Here is a 27,071-nt window from a genome sequence, read left to right on the forward strand (position 1 = left end):
CAGATGAGAGAACATGGTGAATAGGTGTACGTATGCTAACGCTAACACCTTCAGCAACATGACGTATGCTAACGCTAACACCTTCAGCTACATGACGTATGCTAACGCTAACAGCTTCAGCTACATGAGGCACAGACAGAACTGTGGTAAGTGTCTGGTATGTTCACGTAACATATGAACAGTTATTCAGATAACTATAGCATAAAGAACATGCTAACAAGTTTACCAAAGCATCAGTTTTACCCCAAATCACTAAATCCATTGAATTCTTCTTCCTAACTAAAATAGTCCGGAAAATACGGTACTCATTATCATCTGGTTTGTCAGGTTTTTTTTTAAATGTCAAGGTTGAATCCAGTAAAGTCAGTTCCACAGTACGACAGTAAATGTGATGTGGATGTGATTACAGTTACTTCTGTGTTAGTTTGCCACAGGTGTAAATAAATATATATATAACAATCTGTCAAATCAAAGTGTGGGCTTCAGAGCCTGATAAGAATTAAAGTTAAAAGGGACATTAAGCAAAATCGACTTTAATCTTCTGCTTGTTCCGCCGAAATGTCCCTATGAAGAGGCAGAGCTGAGCCGTTTGAACAGGAAGTCAGTTTTTATTACTAAGATCAAGGTCAATATTGCAGTTTACAGTGAACAAAATGTAAAATACTGATTTAAAATACACGCAAACGAACGAGCAAGAAGGTCCTCCACTCACCCCTAAAAATAATGACCCCCCTCTAGGAAATAATGTAAAAAATATAGTAATAATACAATAATAATAATAATATTAATAACAACTTAATAAAAAAGAAAAGAAAAACAAAGAAAAAAAGAAAAGAAAATGTTAAGATAAAATAAAGCCTCAAAAAAGAAATACTGAAAAAAAAAACTTTAAAAATAAATAAATAAATAAAAAGAAAAACACTGAAAAAAATAAAAAAATTTAAACGAAAATAAAGCCTAAAAAAGAAATACTGAAAAAAATAAAAATAATAACTAAATAAATAAAAAAATAAAATAGAGCCTTTTTGAGTATTTAATACTCAAAAATTAAAAAACATACTCAAAAAAGCCACAACATAATTATAAAAACAAAATAAAAACAGAGAACAACACAGGGTCGCCATTACAAGGATCTGACCTGCCTCCGTGAAGATACACAAGACCCGCCCACCCCTGACACACTAGAAAAGATACACAGTGCACCTTTAAGTTATGCTGCACAACACTCCATCATTTATGAGCAATAGTTTAATCGTGACCAGACAAACAAGCTCATCTCAGAGACACTTATTCATACATGTTTAGCGTCTCGAAACTTTGCTCTTATTTTATTCATCGCCCTTTCGAGTGGCAGCCAGCATTCGAACTGTTGCAAAAGCGCTGAAGGTAAAATGCAAATCTCGTACGCCGGCGTCTCCCCGACGACTTCCATTTTCACCACGATCACAACACTATCCGAGCAAACGCCGATCGATAAATATGTAAACAGTGCGAGGGACGGGGGTTAGAGGCTAAAATCATGAAAATATAAAAATGTTCACGACGCTCGCTTGCAAATTACCCCTCTCAACTATGGAATCAATGGGCAATTATTACAGGGGCAGCACCGAGTGGCATTCAGGAGCCGGCCTGGTGGTCTTCTGATAGCTACGGGCGGCCATTATTTATTCAGCTGCTCCTATGAATACAGTCATCTCTCGGCACCGTCGCGGAATACAAATGAACGGCGCGAGGTGGGCAACGGCGGCGGGGCGAGGCGGCTATTCCGTCAGCCTGATAAGAGACGACGCACGGTTCACACACTGCTCTCGTACTGTAAATACTGCTGGGCAACTTACCACTGAGACTGACGTGTATGTGCGATCTAAACGTTACTACTCTGCATGATTTCATTTGAGTGGGTACGTTGATACAAGAGATGCACGAGTTGGCGTTGGCTCGGGTTCAGAAAGCAGAGCTGACGTCGGTGCCAGGATCGAAACAGAAATAAAAACCTAGAGTTTCCCAAATACGCCCCCCGAGGAGCAACTATGGGGGAAGTGTGAACAGCTCTTTATCTTCCTGGATGAATTGTCTCTAGATGAAGGGCTCTACATCTGCCTGGAGGAACCTCTCTAGATGAACGGCTCTTCATCTGGCTGGATGAACTGTCTCTAGATGAACGGCTCTTCATCTGGCTGGAGGAACTGTCTCTAGATGAACGGCTCTACATCTGCCTGGAGGAACTGTCTCTAGATGAACGGCTCTTCATCTGCCTGGAGGAACTGTCTCTAGATAAACGGCTCTTCATCTGGCTGGAGGAACTGTCTCTAGATGAACGGCTCTTCATCTGCCTGGAGGAACTGTCTCTAGATGAACAGCTCTTCATCTGCCTGGAGGAACCTCTCTAGATGAACGGCTCTTCATCTGGCTGGATGAACTGTCTCTAGATGAACGGCTCTTCATCTGGCTGGAGGAACTGTCTCTAGATGAACGGCTCTTCATCTGCCTGGAGGAACTGTCTCTAGATGAACAGCTCTTTATCTTCCTGGATGAATTGTCTCTAGATGAAGGGCTCTACATCTGCCTGGAGGAACCTCTCTAGATGAACGGCTCTTCATCTGGCTGGATGAACTGTCTCTAGATGAACGGCTCTTCATCTGGCTGGAGGAACTGTCTCTAGATGAACGGCTCTACATCTGCCTGGAGGAACCTCTCTAGATGAACGGCTCTTCATCTGGCTGGATGAACTGTCTCTAGATGAACGGCTCTTCATCTGGCTGGATGAACTGTCTCTAGATGAACGGCTCTTCATCTGGCTGGAGGAACTGTCTCTAGATGAACGGCTCTTCATCTGCCTGGAGGAACTGTCTCTAGATAAACGGCTCTTCATCTGGCTGGAGGAACTGTCTCTAGATGAACGGCTCTTCATCTGCCTGGAGGAACTGTCTCTAGATGAACAGCTCTTCATCTGCCTGGAGGAACCTCTCTAGATGAACGGCTCTTCATCTGGCTGGATGAACTGTCTCTAGATGAACGGCTCTTCATCTGGCTGGAGGAACTGTCTCTAGATGAACAGCTCTTCATCTGCCTGGAGGAACTGTCTCTAGATGAACAGCTCTTCATCTGCCTGGAGGAACTGTCTCTAGATGAACGGCTCTACATCAGCCTGGAGGAACCTCTCTAGATGAACGGCTCTTCATCTGGCTGGAGGAACTGTCTCTAGATGAACGGCTCTTCATCTGCCTGGAGGAACTGTCTCTAGATGAACGGCTCTTCATCTGGCTGGAGGAACTGTCTCTAGATGAACGGCTCTTCATCTGCCTGGAGGAACTGTCTCTAGATTAACGGCTCTTCATCTGCCTGGAGGAACCTCTCTAGATGAACGGCTCTTCATCTGGCTGGATGAACTGTCTCTAGATGAACGGCTCTTCATCTGGCTGGAGGAACTGTCTCTAGATGAACGGCTCTTCATCTGCCTGGAGGAACTGTCTCTAGATGAACAGCTCTTCATCTGCCTGGAGGAACTGTCTCAAGATGAACGGCTCTTCATCTGCCTGGAGGAACTGTCTCTAGATGAACAGCTCTTCATCTGCCTGGAGGAACTGTCTCTAGATGAACGGCTCTTCATCTGCCTGAATGAACTGTCTCTAGATGAACAGCTCTTTATCTGCCTGGATGAACTGTCTCTAGATGAACGGCTCTTCATCTGCCTGAATGAACTGTCTCTAGATGAACAGCTCTTTATCTGCCATGATGAACTGTCTCTAGATGAACAGCTCTTCATCTGCCTGGAGGAACTGTCTCTAGATGAACAGCTCTTCATCTGCCTGGAGGAACTGTCTCTAGATAAACAGCTCTTTATCTGCCAGGAGGAACTGTCTCTAGATGAACGGCTCTTCATCTGCCTGGAGGAACTGTCTCTAGATGAACGGCTCTTCATCTGCCTGGAGGAACTGTCTCTAGATGAACGGCTCTTCATCTGCCTGGAGGAACTGTCTCTAGATGAACGGCTCTTCATCTGCCTGGATGAACTGTCTCTAGATGAACAGCTCTTCATCTGCCTGGAGGAACTGTCTCTAGATGAACGGCTCTACATCTGCCTGGAGGAACCTCTCTAGATGAACGGCTCTTCATCTGGCTGGATGAACTGTCTCTAGATGAACGGCTCTTCATCTGGCTGGAGGAACTGTCTCTAGATGAACGGCTCTTCATCTGCCTGGAGGAACTGTCTCTAGATGAACGGCTCTTCATCTGGCTGGAGGAACTGTCTCTAGATGAACGGCTCTTCATCTGCCTGGAGGAACTGTCTCTAGATGAACGGCTCTTCATCTGCCTGGAGGAACCTCTCTAGATGAACGGCTCTTCATCTGGCTGGATGAACTGTCTCTAGATGAACGGCTCTTCATCTGGCTGGAGGAACTGTCTCTAGATGAACGGCTCTTCATCTGCCTGGAGGAACTGTCTCTAGATGAACAGCTCTTCATCTGCCTGGAGGAACTGTCTCAAGATGAACGGCTCTTCATCTGCCTGGAGGAACTGTCTCTAGATGAACAGCTCTTCATCTGCCTGGAGGAACTGTCTCTAGATGAACGGCTCTTCATCTGCCTGGAGGAACTGTCTCTAGATGAACGGCTCTTCATCTGGCTGGAGGAACTGTCTCTAGATGAACGGCTCTTCATCTGCCTGGAGGAACTGTCTCTAGATTAACGGCTCTTCATCTGCCTGGAGGAACCTCTCTAGATGAACGGCTCTTCATCTGGCTGGATGAACTGTCTCTAGATGAACGGCTCTTCATCTGGCTGGAGGAACTGTCTCTAGATGAACGGCTCTTCATCTGCCTGGAGGAACTGTCTCTAGATGAACAGCTCTTCATCTGCCTGGAGGAACTGTCTCAAGATGAACGGCTCTTCATCTGCCTGGAGGAACTGTCTCTAGATGAACAGCTCTTCATCTGCCTGGAGGAACTGTCTCTAGATGAACAGCTCTTCATCTGCCTGGAGGAACTGTCTCTAGATTAACGGCTCTTCATCTGCCTGGAGGAACCTCTCTAGATGAACGGCTCTTCATCTGGCTGGATGAACTGTCTCTAGATGAACGGCTCTTCATCTGCCTGGAGGAACCTCTCTAGATGAACGGCTCTTCATCTGCCTGGAGGAACTGTCTCTAGATGAACAGCTCTTCATCTGCCTGGAGGAACTGTCTCTAGATAAACAGCTCTTTATCTGCCAGGAGGAACTGTCTCTAGATGAACGGCTCTTCATCTGCCTGGAGGAACCTCTCTAGATGAACGGCTCTTCATCTGGCTGGATGAACTGTCTCTAGATGAACGGCTCTTCATCTGGCTGGAGGAACTGTCTCTAGATGAACGGCTCTTCATCTGCCTGGAGGAACTGTCTCTAGATGAACGGCTCTTCATCTGGCTGGAGGAACTGTCTCTAGATGAACAGCTCTTCATCTGCCTGGAGGAACTGTCTCTAGATGAACGGCTCTTCATCTGCCTGGAGGAACTGTCTCTAGATGAACGGCTCTTCATCTGCCTGGAGGAACTGTCTCTAGATGAACGGCTCTTCATCTGCCTGGATGAACTGTCTCTAGATGAACAGCTCTTCATCTGCCTGGAGGAACTGTCTCTAGATGAACGGCTCTACATCTGCCTGGAGGAACCTCTCTAGATGAACGGCTCTTCATCTGGCTGGATGAACTGTCTCTAGATGAACGGCTCTTCATCTGGCTGGAGGAACTGTCTCTAGATGAACGGCTCTTCATCTGCCTGGAGGAACTGTCTCTAGATGAACGGCTCTTCATCTGGCTGGAGGAACTGTCTCTAGATGAACGGCTCTTCATCTGCCTGGAGGAACTGTCTCTAGATGAACGGCTCTTCATCTGCCTGGAGGAACCTCTCTAGATGAACGGCTCTTCATCTGGCTGGATGAACTGTCTCTAGATGAACGGCTCTTCATCTGGCTGGAGGAACTGTCTCTAGATGAACGGCTCTTCATCTGCCTGGAGGAACTGTCTCTAGATGAACAGCTCTTCATCTGCCTGGAGGAACTGTCTCAAGATGAACGGCTCTTCATCTGCCTGGAGGAACTGTCTCTAGATGAACAGCTCTTCATCTGCCTGGAGGAACTGTCTCTAGATGAACGGCTCTTCATCTGCCTGAATGAACTGTCTCTAGATGAACAGCTCTTTATCTGCCTGGATGAACTGTCTCTAGATGAACGGCTCTTCATCTGCCTGAATGAACTGTCTCTAGATGAACAGCTCTTTATCTGCCATGATGAACTGTCTCTAGATGAACGGCTCTTCATCTGCCTGGAGGAACTGTCTCTAGATGAACAGCTCTTCATCTGCCTGGAGGAACTGTCTCTAGATAAACAGCTCTTTATCTGCCAGGAGGAACTGTCTCTAGATGAACGGCTCTTCATCTGCCTGGAGGAACTGTCTCTAGATGAACAGCTCTTTATCTGCCATGATGAACTGTCTCTAGATGAACGGCTCTTCATCTGCCTGGAGGAACTGTCTCTAGATGAACAGCTCTTCATCTGCCTGGAGGAACTGTCTCTAGATAAACAGCTCTTTATCTGCCAGGAGGAACTGTCTCTAGATGAACGGTTCTTCATCTGCCTGGAGGAACTGTCTCTAGATGAACGGCTCTTCATCTGCCTGGAGGAACTGTCTCTAGATGAACGGCTCTTCATCTGCCTGGAGGAACTGTCTCTAGATGAACGGCTCTTCATCTGCCTGGATGAACTGTTTCTAGATGAACCTGCCTCGCTCCTCCTGGTTGGTTCTATCTCCAGAGTCGTCAGTCCACACGCCCGCGGGAGTCGGATCTCTCCTTCACTGTGGCTCTCCTCAAGGTTTCTACTTTCTCCCAAAGGATATTGTAGTTTTTCCTTGCCGAGGAGGAGGGTCTAAGCACAGAAGATGCTGGGACATTATCAATGTTCTAACTTCCCATGAACATTGAACAGGGACAGCAGATGGAAATGAGCTACAATCTGGTGCAGAACATCTTTGCCTTTTTACAAGCTTAATGTCTCTGTCCATCGTTCCTGCCAATAAAGACTAAACTAAACTAAACTGTCGAGGAAACTTCTGTTGTGGTATTGGGTGTTAAAAAAATAAATTGAATCTCTAAATCAATACTAGGAACAATTTAGATTTAGTATAATCATATAGAAAATTTGAATGAACCATAGTACTTGTACATAAAGAAAATGCATTATATTCTACATGAGCATGGTTGTTCCAGAGAGTTTGTAATATGTATAGTAAAGTATATAGTATAATCTGATTTCTGATCTAATTATTGGGTTATCCGGTTATTCAAGTCCTCACCTGGCAACACCAATCTGTCAATTCCCTGAAAGATCTGTGACTCAGACTACAGTCTAGCACCGTCCTCCTGCCCTCGGGGGAAGAGATACAGCGTCCCCCAAACCCGCCGCGATTAGACTCTTAAATAACAATGTCCGAACTGGAAGTGCACGCCGCGGCCGACGTCGTATCGCGTATAATTGAATCCATAAACCAGTGTACCTTTTAGTCCAGGAGCAGAGTCCATCGGGCGAGGAAATCACGTCCACTCCGTTTCCTGTCGCGGGCCGGCCTACGGAAGCACCAGACCAGTTAAACTTTGATAATGGCGTACAGAAAACCTGACGCCGCTGGTAAAAGGACAGTACAGGAGATTTTTGTTTTGATCCGACACCAAAAAATACCATGGCATGTGTCAAAATCTCAAGTCAGTACGGATCAGTTTTGTATTGAAATGCATTGAAACTCCTCAATAACAAATTCCATTATTTGCTCTTTCAAAATTAAATATATGTGAAAAAACCCTAAATAAAGACATTACAGTTTGAAAAATGAATTAAAAAGTTTCGTTTTTTGAGAAACGTATTTTCCGGACCGAAGTCGCACCTTTTTTCATGGTTTTGGCCGAGGTGTGACTTATACTTATATACTTATACTCCGGAGCGACTTATATGTGATATTATTTGTTATTTTCACACTCGCAACCACATTTCATACTCCAGTGCGACCTGTTTATGTTTTTTTCTTCTCTATTATGCCTTTTTTGGCTGGTGCCATAGTCCGGAAAATAAGGTACTAGTTTAGTTCCTTTTTATAGTTCGGAAAATACGGTAAATATAGACAGAACATCTGTCTATCTTTATTGACAATGACTCTTGTTGACAATGACTCTTGTTGTTATCGTTATTGACAATGACTCTTGGATGAGAGTCGAAACGTCTACTTTTTCAAACTGAGTCCAGATGACTACAACTGAAGCTTTTTCTACTATAGACAGAACAGTTTGAAAAATGTATTAAAAAGTAATTTAAAAACAGCCTTTATGGGGAAATTTTAAGCATTGATCAATACTTTTTGCCAGTATCGATATATATCAACATTCTGTATCAATCTGCTCGTTACAAATACAAATAAACTTTTAGGTAGACATGTTAAAAGGTGCTTTATGTAACAATTAATCGTCTACCTCCACAAAGTCACGCAGACACTCCCTGACTAAGTTAGAGATTTGATTAGTCTCATTTATAAAACTTTACGTTAAATTCCAACAAAAATTTACAAAAGACAAAACATGAACTTCCAGAAACGTGCTCACTTTTCCAGTTTTTGGACAGAACTGCTCATTTCCGCTCCATGTTTGCCGTTTTATTCAGCAGATTGTTTATTTAACGTAGACAGTCATGTACGCAGGGATGTCACGATTATTAAGTTAATCGATAATCATGATTACTCAGGTCACAATACAAACCTAAGGACCAAAAAATAATAATTGTGACAATTTTAGAAGCAAACCAAAGTATTTTTAGTTCAATCTATCATCCAAAAATAGACTTAAATGTAATTAACTTGTCTGTTTTTGTCACATTGAACTTGATTTCGTCTTTCGGAAAGCTCCATTTTATAAAGCCAGTCACAAACTGGTCGAACCATTGACGAGAATGAAAGAAAAAATATTATTATGGTTTTAGAGTTGGTTTAGTCACAGTCTCAATAGTCATGAATGATTGCTGAATTGTGATGTTTTTTCGCACAATAATTGCAACACTAGCATTCAATATTGTGACATCCCTACATGTATGTAACTTGTAAGATGACAGGTAAATAACCATCATCTCACAAACCACACTTTGTTCCTTTTAGCAGGCTTTTAATTTGATGGATGTCGTGTTCAGTCACATATTTGACTGAACATGAAACACAGAATACTGTGTATGAGCTGGCATGTGTCTAACAACGTTTCTGGAGTAATAAAAGTACAACGTAATCACAACACTCATAGTGTCAAGTACACAGCGAGCCAAAATGCTAACGCTAGCGCTAGTTAGCATGCGGCGCTAACACAGCTGGACACACAAATTAGCGACATTTATCTAACAACTCAAACTGCAAAAACATATAAATGCTTAGTTCCAAGTGCAAAGTCAAAGATTATATTATTTTTTACCGACAAAGAGGCCGTGCTGGCTCAGGACATAGCGTGGAAGGATGAACTTCTCATTTGGTCCCGCGCTGAACAGGAAGTGACAAACGACACCACTTCCGGTTTAACTAAATAAAACGTAAATATGTAGAACTTCTTACAAATAAAACAGAAAGGCATTTACATGTATTTAGAACGTAAAATAACCCCTGGATGACTCATTATAAAGAATGTATGTGTTCAGCAAGACAGCTACGTTTAATGCTACACTGCAGAACCTTCAAGGCAAAGCAATAACATCTCTATGGAAACAAGCAGGTGGCATATACGCTGTCTGTTGTACGTTATATTGTCTTAGGCTGGGTTTTTGTGCTTTTAACAATCTAGCATTTAACCAGGGGTGGAACGTAGCTAAGCATCGGATTGGCCACAGCTCAATTGTGGTTTCAAACAACTTGGTTCAGCTTTAAACTGTGTAATTGATCACATTCATTTTTGTACAAAAGATTGATCAATAACCTGTAACTAAACTTGGACCTGGACTAAACACGCACAAGAAGAAGACATAATCAAGTGTATATTAGGACTCAAACTGGACTCAAACCAGAACGAGGACAAAGTGTGAACAGAACATTAAACTGTGTTAAAAAGGAACTAAACTAGTACCGTATTTTCCAGAGTATAAGTCGCACCTGAGTATAAGTTTCACCAGCCAAAAAATGCATAATAGAGAAGAAAAAACATATATAAGTGGCACTGGAGTATGAAATGCGGTTGCAAGTGTGAAAATAACAAATAATATCACATATGTCGCTCCTGAGTATAAGTATATAAGTATAAATATAAGTATAAGTTGCACCCCGGCCAAACCTATGAAAAAAGGTGCGACTTATAGTACTTTGATTAGTATTTGTTTGCGTTCTTTTTTACAGTACTCTTCCACAACATCTATCCAAACTCGTGTGATACATTATTTTCAAACCCTCCGATCTGATTAGACAAACAAACGAGCTTTTCTTTTTTACGCGCCGCTCTGGCTGTTTGATAAACCGTGCTCGCGCTACACTTGATTTAAATCACTGTCACCGCCTCGGCCTTCCCTCTTCGTTAAGATTACAGCACCGCACGCTCGGCTAGTCCGCGTGCTCACTTCGCATTAGCGCGCGCGGGTTTGTTAGACACGCTAATGAGCGGCGAGCGCTAACGTGGCTAACCGCGATCAAACGCACCGCCGAATGCCCTCCCGGCTCCGAAACGTCTTCACCTCCCAAGACAAACCTGGCTCTGCAAAAAAGATAAACCTTGAATATTGGTTTTGATGATTTTTAAAGGTCTCTCGAGGATAATTAGTTCTAACAGAGGTGGGAAGAGTAGCCGAGTACTGTACTTAAGTAAGATTTGTGTTACTTTAAAATAATATTACTCAAGTAGAAGTGCAAAGAAGTGATCCAAAAATACGAGGAAAACTTCATGTGGAAACTACTGCTTGAGTAAGAGTAATTATAACTAAAAATAACTTAATAATAATGATTTTTGATGGAAAAAAGCTTAAATATAGCACAACATTTCAAATACAGATGAAAACAAATCTGGACCGGTGCAAGATACACACATTTTCAAACAATATTGTAACTTTTAGTTTTACTCACAGTCGGAGTACTCAGATACACGTACCTTTTTGAACAAAATGTACTTCTTGGAGTAGCGAGTACTCGAGTGAAAGTGTTGGTTCCTCTTCAGAAGCGTTTAAATTTAGTTTTGTGTCTTTTCATGAACACATAAGACTTATTTAAAGCGTCGTCGTCCAATTGCCATAACTCATAACTCAGATCTTGTCCAAACTGTTACTCAGTATTCAGTACCGTATTTTCTGAACTATAAGTCGCACCTTTTTTCATGGTTTTGGCCGGACTATTTATTCTTATGTGATATTATTTGTTATTTTCACACTTGCAACCGCATTTCATACTCCAGTGCGACTTATGTTTTTTTCTTCTCTATTATGCATTTTTAGCAGGTGCGACTTATACTTATATTTATACTTATATACTTATACTCCGGAGCGACGTATATGTGATATTATTTGTTATTTTCACACTATATATGTTTATAGTTTTTTTTCTTCTCTATTATGCATTTTTTGGGCTGGTGCAACTTATACTCTTGAAAATACGGTAGTTTTTCGACACTTTTTTTTCACGATTACGATGTTTTAAAGTAACGTTAGGGCTACTCTACCCACTCCTGTTCTAGTCAGAGTACTGTTACACTGTTATACACTGTTATAATATATTATAACATATACCAGACTCAAAGTGGGAGGTAAAAAAGTCTGAAAATGTCTGAAATTGACGTTATTTATTGATCTTTTCTGACTCGCGTGTTCCTCCGTCGTGGCATTGAAGTGGCACCGAATCACGGGTCAACCGCAGAGGACAAACCTCCTGAAAGGCACAATGAGGCAACGTTTTCAACCCGACTTTAACTTCGACAGACAATATTCCTTTTGGAGTTTAATGCCAAGTCTTTCAAGTTCCGTCGACGAGGAGCGAGAGGAGAAAACCCGAGCAGAAACCGAGCCAAACTGTCCTGAATTATGTAGACTCCAGTGGAGAAAGAGAGCGCCTCTTAAGTCAAGGCTCCGCCGCGCGCTCTATCACAGCCGCTCCCACACTCAGCTAATGTTTTTCAAAGAGTGATAACAGTTTCATGGCCTGTCCGCTATAGAACACGATATAATGTTAATATTGTCCTTAATTATGGAGGCGGCGGGCAACGGAGAGTGCGGAGAGAGGGGAATCTGAGCCAAGGCGGAGTTCTGATGTGTCCAATGTGTGTCATTGAAAAGATCAAATGAATTGGTTGTGAAAATGTGGGTGAATTAATAAATAGTGGAAGAAACTCCTCGTGCAGCAGTTTCAGCACTATTTATTGTTTCAAAAGAGTGAAGGATGTGAAAGAAAATGTGTTAAGTTCTGCTTTGATTTCATTAAACGTACGCTTTGTGTCTGCTGGACGAAGCTGGTCTCCGTGGTGATCGAGTTCTATGGCACGTTTTACAAAGTGGTGCAAATTTAGTGGAAGAAAATTGACTAGTTATCGTGGTAAAACAAAAAATCCTGCAGCTAAGATAGTTCTCCTGACCAAGAGTAGCTCAAGATCTGGAGACGTGTCCCCAAACGCTGCACTGTCAGCAGACACCGCTTCTTAAAATACCTTTTAAAACAGGCATTGCTATTGTGATTGGGCTTGCCTCTCCACAGATCTGACTCGTAGCATTCCAGACAAAGCAACAACCTCTCACGCAGGACCTTCCACCGAGTTACAAAGTGCTGTGAGGACAGATCACAGTGCTATACGCGTCTGAAGCAGCAGTTCTCTGACAACACTGCTGACTCTTCTCACTATGGTCACGGACTATTTGAGCCACTCCCCTCTAGGCAGGAGGCCACTCCCCTCAGGCAGGAGGCCACTCCCCTCAGGCAGGAGGCCACTCCCCTCAGTCAGGAGGTTATGGTCCATCCAAACAGTTTCTTTCCCTCTGCCGTTGGACTCATGAACACTTAAACCTGCCAAATGATTCAGCCGAAAGTGTGTAAATATCTTTATTTAATAGTAATTCTTAACGTATGCATGCCATATTTGACTCTCTAGACGTTGCTATTCTTATTATTTTATTATTCATTGTTTTATGCTGCACCTCAACGCCGAGAAAAGTTGCTTTGTTCAACAACAACGGCAATAAACCTTTTCTAAGTCTGAAACTGCTTTTGATTAAATGTCGCTTTTAACCCCGTCGACGTATTGAAATGACGTTGACTAATGCGCGTACGGATCATACGCTTGTCTCACCTCGACGCCGCCTCTTGACACGGTCCTCCTCCATCTCCATCTGCTTAATACATCATCCTTATGGACACTGCGCCGGTGAAACGTATCAATAACGCATCGGTCTGGGAGTGAGCGGCGTCGATGTTGCAGGAATTCATCAAAGTCAGCAAACGCGCGCGGCCGCCACAGACCGTTTCTCAAATTGCCAAGGATCTGCTCAATGAGCCGCGCTCCGAAGTGATTTATTCTGTTATTACGGCAACTAGTGGAAATCTACAGTTTGAGAAAGTGAGACGGCGAGGACAACAAGTGCGGCGTGAGCGTTTCGGCGGTTCAATGTGTTCGCATAGCTTTAGGAGAGTCGTCATGGTGAATAAAGATGTCAAACGTCGGTATCTCAAGCTGAACATTGCAGTTGTATTGACTATGTTGATGAGCAACTGGAACCCACAGTGAACGAGGTGAATAATGACAGTAAAACAAATGGTCAACAGTATTAATATTGGAGGAAAATGCACACGTTGATTGGCCTTGCTGTGGACTCCTTATATTCTCCTCAGATACTTGATACATCATTAGTCTGTGTCAGAATTCTATTTCCTTTCCGTTACTTGGGTTTAAGGTGTTGAATTTGATGTTATGATTTCAGGTGGACAGGGGCCTATTTAGCTTTTTGGGAGATTCATTGTTTTTTGCCAAATGTACGTCGCATTTAAACCATCTCCACGTTCCATTTTTAATTGAGACGTAATCAATGATGGTTAAAACGATCGGGCAATTGCCGTGTCAAAACTTTACCACAACGTTTCATAGATGATGCAAGTTGACATGGAACACCTGCACTGTAGAAGACTCACAGAAACACAGAGACACGCCTCAGCTGGCAGATCTCCATGGAGACAAGGGGACAGGCCCGAAGGGGGGGCAGAAGAAGAAGAAAAAAATATTATAATATCAAATTAATTAAAAACTAATAAAAACTCATACAAATACTATATAAGAAAATAATAATTAAAATAATGATAATTAAGAAAATAATGATGATGATGATGATAATAATAATGATAATAATTAATAACAAATAAATACAAAATGATTTAAAAACACACACACACAAAAGCTCCATCTTACAGTAAAGTATGGAAAACCTTCAGTATTTACCTTTAGTCCGTCTGTTTAAACTGTAGCTTGTTCCAACTGACTTACTTTGTCAAAAACACACTCGTTAGGTGTGTTTGGTGCAGAACTGTGACACATTCTGGGTATCGCGAAAATGAATCCACTGTTGTTTGTTTATTCTGACAGAGCAGACTTTAAACTTTGTGTCTGTTTAGTTTAATGTGACCAGGCCCAATATTAATCGTAAACCAGGAAACATTCTCTTCAATCTGATCTGCCAAAAAAAACCTGGATTGTCCTTAAATCTGACACGTGTTGTGCTCATTTGTTTGTTTGTTTGTTTGTTTGTCTGCATCTCGTACCTCTTCATTTGAAACTCTTTGGGATTCCGGAGTCTGTCTGGAGCCGCGGAAACTTCGGCTTTTTCAACAGATGGATGTTTGAAGATCCCGGAGTGTCACCTCATTCGAGCCCCCAAAAAAGCACCTCTGAATGACGAGCGTCTTCGGCGAAATGTGCGTGTGCGAAAACCAATTCGACAGCGCGGGGAAAATGAAGGAGACCAGCAACGTTGGAGTAAATAGCACTGAACCAAAGGCGTGTTTATGTATGCAAACGCATGGTAATAAAGCGAAGGGACCGGCGGTGAAAACATACAGGGCTTTTTGAATAAAACGGGGGGGAAAAGGGTGTTTTTGGGGAAGAGTTTGCGCTATAGCTGAACTAAACGGGAGACATATGTAAAGATATGTTTTCAATAGCGATGCAAAACGCCAGGTTGTTTGAGGAAAATGTGGCTGAAGAAGACTTCTACATAAATATTCTTATGACACACTGAAAAGCACAACTTCTATAGTCGTATTTGATGTTTTCACAGTATGCAGAGGAAGCAAAGGTGTATTTCATTTGAATATTTGGCCTTTTTGCGCATACTTCTTATATTTCAGTTGAAATACGAAACACGTTTACTGCCCAAATGATTATTAACACAGTCAGTTTTTAGTTTTTAACCTTCAAAATTTGCTTGGTTGTAATTTGACCTTGAACGCCGGAGTGTGAATGTTTTGAAAATCAATTCGAGCGGAAGCCACACCTTGTGCATTTCTTCGAATGTGATTTTATTTTCTTGGGGGGTGTAATTGGATGAAAAGCCTGCTCCTTCTGCCAGGAACATTTCACATTTTGAGTTAAATCTGTGAAAAACTGTCTCAAACTAGCGAATAAGTTAAACGTTAAAAGCAAAACATGAGAAAGTCTGAAGGAGAAACGTGTAAATGAAGGGATGGCGCTGTCCATGGTGCTGAAAGCATAGAGCCTTGAAGAAAACAGATTTAAGGTCGTTAAAGAGGTGGAGAGATAAAACTTCACATATTTGTTGTTTACCCGATCAAAATCAAACAGTGGTTGAAGAAGAACTTAAAGGTGGAATGGACGATTATTTTCAGCAAATTTTGTATCATATTTCCTCGTGGCGTGGATAAATCATTTGTCCTGCCACGTATCAATCATAAAACGCACCTACCGCTCACCTGCAGCCGCGTCTGGCTCTTCCCCACGTTTCCGCGTGCCTAAGCGCATGGATCTATCATAATATAGTTCCCTCAGTGTACGGGGCAAAATTAAGAAGGAGAAAGACAGTTCGAGCTGACGCAGAAGTGGACAGAAATCTACAGGAGACGAGCGATGCGATGCGCTCCGTTGCGCTAATAAACAAACGCACGTGTGTGTTGTATCGGTCCTCCGCACGGGGGAGTGGCATGCGCACTTCCGCCTGCGTTCTCAAATCGCCGAAAAATCGTCTATACCGCCTTTAAAAAAGAAGTCGTCAAAGTACAAGCAAGCGAAACATAGAAGCACCTTTTGAAAAACTTACTTTTAGAGCAAAAAGATAAAAGTATTTCACATAGATTAGCATTAAATGTTGTGATCATGATAAAGAATTGTACAGATTTTTAGTAAACATAAACTTTTAGACGAGATGTCACCACGAACGAGCTCAAAGTACTTTGCTTTTCAATCCAGTTTTTTTTTTTTTTATGAATTCAAAGAATAGATTTGACTTTTCCTTTATACTATGGTACTTTCCACCACTGAAACTAAATAAAATGCACCATGAAATCAATCAAATGACATCAGAGAACTACGATATCACCTTTGAAGAGCGCCCTCTACCTGTTTTAAAGACCGTAACACCTGAAGCAAAGCGGCACATCTTTGTTTAAATGTCCGTAATGAAGAGAGAATTTGAACACGAACAGATTTACATTGTCACAAATTGAGTTAATAATGAATTTTCACTAGAGTGGACCCGGAGTCTGGCCTCCTCAGTGCACTTTCTTTTTAAAAAACTGATTTTATTTCCCCATCCTTTCGCTGGTCCCTTATACACCGTGCAGTAAAAGCTTTGCCATTAAACGCTGTAACGTATACGGGACTTCCGCCGACACAGCCCGACTGACAATGAGTTTATGCGGCAGCTCTGTGAATAAGCCGTCATTAAAGAACGGCTTTGGATCGGCGCCACTGTCTGCTAATGCTCTCTTGCTTTAGCATCTCTCTGAATAAACGAAGACGTCAGCGCGCTCACAATGGAACTGTTTTTTCCTTCCTCCTTTTGTTGCCGGAGCCATGTGGCCGTGCAGCCGCTTTTAATCAGCGTTATGGATAGTTTTAATTTGCCGGCGCTTAATATTCTCGTCCCCATTACACTCAGATAGTGTTTAAGCGGCAAACACTGAGTTCTTAAAACGAACTGTCGCGCCGTAACCACGCATCGCTAGCAAAGATAATTCATGTTGAGGAATGACGGCGAGGCTTTCGTTCTGTTTTTCCCTCCACTACAAAGTCCAAAGCCGAGTGCGCGCGAGAACGAGGAGAGTTGCTAATCACTGACGCTGGAAACACGCTAACTACAAGCCGTAAAGCCTTCTACAGCCGGTTAATACTGACACTGCGGAGAGGAAATGAGGAGTTTAGGAGTGTTTTAATGTTCTGAGAAGTGGGAAATTCCTGGACAGTGCAGAAAATGTTCAATTGTGCAGCGAGAAAGGCACAATTAGACCATGAACGGTGATACAAAAAAAAGGGCCTTTTCCGGGTGTTTCCGACAACAAAGAGCTCGATTTAACAGCGAGAATAAAGTGCGTCGTAGGAGAATCTGAGCATATTTTAGTGTAAATGTTCTACTGTTCATCTTCTCTGGCTCATTGCAGCTGCAGTGTAACGTTTGTGCTGCTCAGCTCCACCATTTTGTATTTATTTATTTACAGGTGATGCGTTAAATACCCGGACAAACACACATTGTTTTACAGTGCGGGCTCGCCTTTCCACAGATTTGACCCGTGACTTGCTCGTCTTCGTGGAGACGGAGACGTTTATTTCATAGTGCGGAAGTCAAAATGTAAGTAAAACAATAAAAACACAAAAACTTAACAGTGAGCAATACATATAGAACAATATACTGTCAAATCAGTCCCTAAAGCAGATGTACAGAGGGACCTGACCATCCAAAGCTCTAAAGGTCAGGACTAGTATTTTGTTTCATAGTATCACGTTTTGTTACAAGTTTGAGATTTGATTCATTGATTGACTGATTTTCTTTCTGGCTACAAGCTGTGACTGACATTTCTCCTCTCTCCGTCCTGTAAACTCGTCCGTGGTGTGATTCCCCTCGTGGACATAAGTGTCAGTGAACAACATGTGAACACTCTGACGCGCAGTGTAAATAAAATGACTGATATTCCCTTCTATAATATTTAAGATGTGGAGCAGTGTGAGTCATTAAAGTTAAAGCGCCTGCAGACTTATGATTAGATTAGATTAGATTCAACTTTATTGTCATTGCACAGAGTACAGGTACTAAGACAACGACAACAATTATGGATTTCTGTCCAAGCACATACGATTTTTAGTCTTATGACACATTTGATTTGGTGAACTTGTAATGGACAGTGTGCAGTTTGTGATCATTTGTTTGTAATAATTGGTGGTTTCTAACAGCTGAAACACTGTTGCATAACGTTACAGAAACACACACTGTACATGGTGTTTTTTACTCAAGCCTCATGTTTAAAAAGCCTGTATCATTGACTTTAGCCTGGATGACCTAAAGGATCACTATGGAACCTTAAGCCACAAAATAGCATCATCTTATACATCATTTCTAGCTGGCTTTGATTTTATTACCGGTGTTTTTATTGCTCAAAAGTACACGCAGTTGCACTTTAAAGGCACAGGGCAGTCAAACACTTTCTGCAGATCAACATTTTTAATACAGATGATACATGTCTGCCACACTTTGGATTATTATATGTAAAAGAACAACAAGCAGGAGAAGAAATAAAATCATCTAAAAAATAAATAAAGGCAAAAAAAAAAAAAAAACATGCTTTTCTTTTAGTCTATTTTCTGGCAAATATTTAACTGCATATTGTTCCTTTAAGTTGCCATTCAAATAATGGAAAGTTCCAGAGCGATTGAGGTAAGGTAGAGTACAAAAGTACAAAATGAAATTGGAAGTATGTGAAGTATTGGTGTTTTTTTTTGGCACATTCATTATTACATTCTGTCGCGGCAATAAGCTAATAATAAAAAACAGCAATAAAAAAGACCAGAAATTGATTTATTTATTAATCAATCGAGTCACTTCAGTCATGATCATCACACCGACTCTTAAAAACTTTCAAAATCGGTGTGAAATACATTTTGTTGTTTTACTCTTGAAACACTCTTTAAAGGGGAAACTGTGATACTTCTATATTTTCTGTGTTTCCTGTAGCTGTACTTATACTGCAGTATTTCCTCCACCGCTGTACACAGCCCACATCAGTATTGGCAGCACTGCAGTGGCCAGAGTAAACAGAGCTCCTGCTGCCTCGTCTCAGACCAGAGCAGACGCAACTGTAAACTCACCTGCAACTGTAAACATATGTGCAACTGTACACTCACGTGCAACTGTAAACTCACCTGCAACTGTAAACATATGTGCAACTGTAAACTCACCTGCAACTGTACACTCACATGCAACTGTAAACTCACATGCAACTGTAAACACATGTGCAACTGTAAACTCACGTGCAACTGTAAACTCACATGCAACTGTAAACTCATCTGCAACTGTACACTCTCCTGCAACTGTAAACTCACCTGCAACTGTACACTCACGTGCAACTGTAAACTCACCTGCAACTGTAAACTCACGTGCAACTGTAAACTCACCTGCAACTGTAAACTCACATGCAACTGTAAACATATGTGCAACTGTAAACTCACGTGCAACTGTAAACTCACATGCAACTGTAAACATATGTGCAACTGTAAACTCACATGCAACTGTAAACTCACATGCAACTGTAAACATATGTGCAACTGTAAACTCACGTGCAACTGTAAACTCACATGCAACTGTAAACTCATCTGCAACTGTACACTCTCCTGCAACTGTAAACTCACCTGCAACTGTACACTCACCTGCAACTGTAAACTCATGTGCAACTGTAAACTCACCTGAAACTGTACACTCACGTGCAACTGTACACTCACGTGCAACTGTACACTCACCTGCAACTGTAAACTCACCTGCAACTGTAAACTCACGTGCAACTGTAAACTCACCTGCAACTGTAAACTCACCTGCAACTGTAAACTCACGTGCAACTGTAAACTCACGTGCAACTGTAAACTCACCTGCAACTGTAAACTCACGTGCAACTATAAACTCACATACAACTATAAACTCACGTGCAACTGTAAACTCACGTGCAACTGTAAACTCACGTGCAACTGTAAACTCACCTGCAACTGTACACTCTCCTGCAACTGTACACTCACGTGCAACTGTACACTCACCTGCAACTGTAAACTCACCTGCAACTGTAAACTCACCTGCAACTGTATAATCACCTGCAACTGTAAACTCACCTGCAACTGTACACTCTCCTGCAACTGTACACTCACATGCAACTGTAAACTCACCTGCAACTGTAAACTCACCTGCAACTGTAAACTCACCTGCAACTGTAAACTCACGTGCAACTGTAAACTCACCTGCAACTGTAAACTCACGTGCAACTGTAAACTCACCTGCAACTGTAAACTCACCTGCAACTGTACACTCTCCTGCAACTGTAAACTCACCTGCAACTGTACACTCACGTGCAACTGTAAACTCACGTGCAACTGTAAACTCACATGCAACTGTAAACTCATCTGCAACTGTACACTCACCTGCAACTGTAAACTCACCTGCAACTGTAAACTCACCTGCAACTGTAAACTCACGTGCAACTGTAAACTCACATGCAACTGTAAACTCATCTGCAACTGTACACTCACCTGCAACTGTAAACTCATCTGCAACTGTAAACTCACATGCAACTGTAAACTCACATGCAACTGTAAACTCACATGCAACTGTAAACTCACATGCAACTGTAAACTCATCTGCAACTGTACACTCTCCTGCAACTGTAAACTCATCTGCAACTGTAAACTCACCTGCAACTGTAAACTCACCTGCAACTGTAAACTCACCTGCAACTGTAAACTCACCTTCAACTGTACACTCACGTGCAACTGTAAACTCACCTGCAACTGTAAACTCACCTGCAACCGTAAACTCACGTGCAACTGTAAACTCACGTGCAACTGTAAACTCACCTGCAACTGTAAACTCACGTGCAACTGTAAACTCACGTACAACTGTAAACTCACCTGCAACTGTAAACTCACCTGCAACTGTAAACTCACGTGCAACTATAAACTCACGTACAACTATAAACTCACGTACAACTGTAAACTCACCTGCAACTGTAAACTCACCTGCAACTGTACACTCTCCTGCAACTGTAAACTCACCTGCAACTGTACACTCACGTGCAACTGTACACTCACGTGCAACCGTAAACTCACCTGCAACTGTAAACTCACCTGCAACTGTAAACTCACGTGCAACTGTACACTCACGTACAACTGTAAACTCACCTGCAACTGTAAACTCACCTGCAACTGTAAACTCACGTGCAACTGTAAACTCACGTACAACTGTAAACTCACCTGCAACTGTAAACTCACCTGCAACTGTAAACTCACGTGCAACTATAAACTCACATACAACTATAAACTCACGTACAACTGTAAACTCACCTGCAACTGTAAACTCACCTGCAACTGTACACTCTCCTGCAACTGTAAACTCACCTGCAACTGTACACTCACGTGCAACTGTACACTCACGTGCAACCGTAAACTCACCTGCAACTGTAAACTCACCTGCAACTGTAAACTCACGTGCAACTGTACACTCACGTACAACTGTAAACTCACCTGCAACTGTAAACTCACGTGCAACTGTACACTCACCTGCAACTGTAAACTCACCTGCAACTGTAAACTCACCTTCAACTGTACACTCACGTGCAACTGTAAACTCACCTGCAACTGTAAACTCACCTGCAACCGTAAACTCACGTGCAACTGTAAACTCACCTGCAACTGTAAACTCACGTGCAACTGTAAACTCACGTACAACTGTAAACTCACCTGCAACTGTAAACTCACCTGCAACTGTAAACTCACGTGCAACTATAAACTCACATACAACTATAAACTCACGTACAACTGTAAACTCACCTGCAACTGTAAACTCACCTGCAACTGTACACTCTCCTGCAACTGTAAACTCACCTGCAACTGTACACTCACGTGCAACTGTACACTCACGTGCAACCGTAAACTCACCTGCAACTGTAAACTCACCTGCAACTGTAAACTCACGTGCAACTGTACACTCACGTACAACTGTAAACTCACCTGCAACTGTAAACTCACGTGCAACTGTACACTCACCTGCAACTGTAAACTCACCTGCAACTGTAAACTCACCTTCAACTGTACACTCACGTGCAACTGTAAACTCACCTGCAACTGTAAACTCACCTGCAACCGTAAACTCACGTGCAACTGTAAACTCACGTGCAACTGTAAACTCACGTACAACTGTAAACTCACCTGCAACTGTAAACTCACGTGCAACTGTAAACTCACGTGCAACTGTACACTCACGTGCAACTGTACACTCACGTGCAACCGTAAACTCACCTGCAACTGTAAACTCACCTGCAACTGTAAACTCACGTGCAACTGTACACTCACGTACAACTGTAAACTCACCTGCAACTGTAAACTCACCTGCAACTGTACACTCACGTGCAACTGTAAACTCACGTACAACTGTAAACTCACCTGCAACTGTAAACTCACCTGCAACTGTAAACTCACGTGCAACTATAAACTCACATACAACTATAAACTCACGTGCAACTGTAAACTCACCTGCAACTGTAAACTCATCTCCTTTCGATAATCTGATGACCCCGGAAATCAGCCAATAACGACCAGATCTTTGGCGAGCATGTGACCACAGACACCAGCCAATCGCATCGCAGTGTTGCCCCTGACGATCTCTCTCAGTCGCGAAGCCCCAAGAAGCAACATTTTACTCTTCATTTTTAGCTGGTTCAAACCTCTTTTTGTGCTTCCAATTTCCATGGCAACGAGCAGTAGGCAGGGCTCTCCACTGCGTGATGGAGATGTTAAGAGAAGGTTCCGGAGCAGGCAGGGGCTCGTGGGCGCAGACACAATCGGACTAACGGCTATACACACTGTACTGGACGTGCAAGGGCGTGAAAGGTTGACGGATGTTCGCTTCTTCTGTAACCATGGAGACGGGTTGACGTGGAGGTCTTCTAAATGTAGCATGTGTTGTTCAACCTTATCCATCAAGACACTGATCAGTGCCGGCGTTTGCAAGACACAGAGAAGACTAAACGGAAAAGAGATGAACATTTTGAACGCAAAGGTTATTCAGTGCGTTTGACGTCCGTACGTAGAGCTCGCGGTTGAGTCATTTTCTCAAGTCAATTAATAACGTTTGTGTAAGAGTCGAAAAATGTTTAAAAGCCCAAGCTAAAGTACGGAAATCAAACCGGAGACCTTCTAGCCACAAGGCCTATGCCACCACACCATGACACAGAGTTTAAACGGCCAACAATCATGCGAGAGAAAGATCCAAACAAATGCTGACAATATTTCTTCGGAATTGGCTCCACAAACTTGTCACATTCATTGTTTTTTTTTTAATAAAAACAAACAGTTTTACAGACGTTTGATGGAATATTATTGAGATTGACAGAAAAAAAGAAAGAAAAACCAGATAGAGACACAGAGAAGACCGAGAGAAAAGGAGAGCGCTTGTATTACAACTAAATAATCAGGAAAGGTTTCAACGTTTGTAATGGAAACTATATATTTTTGAGGTTTAACAAGGTTTTCTGTTTTAAATAAACTCCTGTAGACATACAGTTTGACCAGGCTTATCAGAAAGTTGATTATATGGCATTTACGTTGTCATTCATGTTGAAAAAAACAAGTAAAACGTTGTATTATGGCTTTAAATCTGTTCAAATCACGACAATCACGATTTCCTTGATGACGTTGAACAATTGCACCACTTTCTGAAGCTATTGTCAAAAAAGAACGACATTTAAATAAATAAATAAAAAAAATTAAACTAAAAATAAATAAATGTATATATTTTTTTTATTAAATTAAAATAATAAATTAAAATAGAATAAATTAAAATAAAATTTAAATAAGTTAAACAAAAATAAAAATTTAATAAAATGAATACAAATAAGAAATAATGATTAATGGTTCCGTTCGGCCTGTTTTTTCCTTTGAGCCGACGCCACCTACTGCCGCGGACGTGTCGTGTCTTCGTCGCCCCGTAAATAATTAGACGGGACTCGGTCGGCTGTCGAGACGGGACGAGCTTCACCGGCGTTGACGCGTTTGGCAACAGAATATGACAGTTGTTACAGGCGAGCGTTGCCGTGTTGTTTGTTACGAGGGGGAGGGGAAAACAAGAGGTGGGTCACGTACCGTACTGTCAGTGTATGGAATTTGTTGATGAAAACTACGATTCAGTTTATTTTTGCTTTTCTCGCCCGCGCCACTTTTTCAGAGTGAGAGACAAACGGATTTCACCCATTTCACCAAAACAGAACCCTCTCAGAAGAAGCAGGATGACTGTAGTTACGGCACGGTGGCAGAGTAGCTAGCACTCTGGCCTCACGCGGTGGCAGAGTAGCTAGCACTCTGGCCTCATGCGGTGGCAGAGTAGCTATGGCCTCACGCGGTGGCAGAGTAGCTAGCACTCTGGCCTCACGCGGTGGCAGAGTAGCTATGGCCTCACGCGGTGGCAGAGTAGCTAGCACTCTGGCCTCACGCGGTGGCAGAGTAGCTAGCACTCTGGCCTCATGCGGTGGCAGAGTAGCTATGGCCTCACGCGGTGGCAGAGTAGCTAGCACTCTGGTCTCACGCGGTTGCAGAGTAGCTAGCACTCTGGTCTCACGCGGTTGCAGAGTAGCTAGCACTCTGGCCTCACGCGGTGGCAGAGTAGCTAGCACTCTGGCCTCACGCGGTGGCAGAGTAGCTAGCACTCTGGCCTCACGCGGTGGCAGAGTAGCTAGCACTCTGGCCTCACGCGGTGGCAGAGTAGCTAGCACTCTGGCCTCACGCGGTGGCAGAGTAGCTAGCACTCTGGCCTCACACGGTGGCAGAGTAGCTAGCACTCTGGCCTCACACGGTGGCAGAGTAGCTAGCACTCTGGCCGGGGTTTTCTCTGAGTGCTCCGGTTTCCTCAGGCAACCCAAAACATGCAACCTGAATCCAGGTTCATGAGGCACAATGACGTACACGTGAATCATGATATTAAAGCACCCCCTACAGGTCGGACGACTCATTGAACTTAAATGCAGTTAAGATGAATATATTTAGAATTTTGCAAAACATTTTTAAAAATGTTTTGCATTTAGGAATAGCACATTTTAAAATAATTTAACTTCCTGTTTGTAATGGATGACATCACAGTAGGAAATTACCCAGCAAACACTGGGCAAAAACTCATCTAATGTCACAATTATTTTCATTTGACAAATAGAAATATATGAGAGCGACTTTATTTTGTTGAATTTGTGTTTAAAGAGTCAGAAAAGTTGTTTCTTTGTGTAAATTCTGCATAAACTTAGACTGGAATGACTGTCTCTAGTGTGATGTCTCTTCCTGTCATTTCCAACAGATTTTCTCCACAAATACCGGCTCGATTGGTGTAAAATTATCATTTATATGTACAACAGGTATAAAAACGCCAAATAAAGACAAAATTAGAAAATTATAAAAAAAACCTGTCATAGGCACTTTAATTTTTCAGCAGAGTAACTGACGTGCACAGGAAATGGAAAATTGTCCCAGAGATTCCTTGGTCTTTAGACCCCCTTCTCTGCAAGGGAAAAGTACAAAATAAAAGTTAAAAGTCTATTAAAATGACACATTAACAGCAAAACCATTAGATTTCTCTCTGAACATGGTCTACGAATACTAACATCAGATTTTGTCATTTAAATCCAGAAATCCTACATTAATCAGCTTTTGGAGCGCATAAAGGAGAGATCCACAGCTATGGACGTGCAGACTACAGCCGTTCATATTTTTACACTTATTACACGACGCTAACACAAATCCAAAGTGGGGCAGAAAACCAGAGCGGCTTGTTTAAATGACACCACCGTAATTACAAATAAGTAAGTCAATATAAATAGTCCGAGCAGAATCCGGCAAGATCAATCTCTTCAAGATCGCTTTCCATCTTCTTTTTCTCTTTGTTTTGATTGTTTCTGTAGAATTTGTGCCCAGTTTTGTTCAAATTGGTCTTTTCGATATCATTTTGGGAAGCGACTTTGACTGTTCTTTATTATTATGTATTACATTTATTTCTGTGTGACATTTAAAGTCATATTTTTAACACATTTCTGATAGATTGCGGTAAATATGATTGAATAATTGTTAGCGAGGGAAAAAGATAAAAACTGTTGTTATATATTTATTGATTTATTTATGTTAACATTGCCCGTGGCTCGTCAGAATAATTACTTCATCAAATTATGGTTCACTAAATCAAAGATGGCCGTTATGATTTTGCGGACAATATTTATGTACTTTTTTGAGGAAATTATCTGAGGTTAAATCATTTATTGCAGCTCATGCTTAATTTACAATACAATTAAATTAGAAAAGTGTCCGTTTATAACTGCGCAGCAGCAGGTTTATTGTGTCAGTGGCGTAAAGTCGTCACTGATATCACCCTTTTTGATATTTACGCGTCAAAATGCCTTTCCCGACTCGTTTCAAAAACCCACCTGTTTTGCATGTCGATGATCGCTGGCACGTAACGTCCCTCGCGTCGGGCCCTTTGAAAAATTGAAGCGTTTCTCTCATCTCCGCTCACGCACTCCGCCATTTTAATTAGCAGCGATGCACCCTCTAACCCATTAGTCCAACGCCTTCATCCAAGAACAGGGCCATTTTTTTTTTCTCCATTTGTAACAGCAGCCAAGTCGCACCGGCGCGCACAAAGCCGTGGCCACATATATCTGCGGGAAATACACAGAAACAATGACCGCTCGCTATTTCCCCCGAGGATTCCCGGTGCAGGCAATTTTTTAACTACAATGGGGACCGCGGCGGAGCCAAGCACACCCCGAAAATGAAATTCAATTCGATATACAACCAGGCCCGGCGCCATTATGCTATGTCGTTGATTAATTGTCATTCAAATTAC

Source organism: Eucyclogobius newberryi, unplaced genomic scaffold, assembly GCF_026437365.1.
Source record: "Eucyclogobius newberryi isolate DKJ021-1_F unplaced genomic scaffold, fEucNew1.0.hap1 SCAF_18, whole genome shotgun sequence".
NCBI classification, from domain to species: Eukaryota; Metazoa; Chordata; class Actinopteri; order Gobiiformes; family Gobiidae; genus Eucyclogobius; species Eucyclogobius newberryi.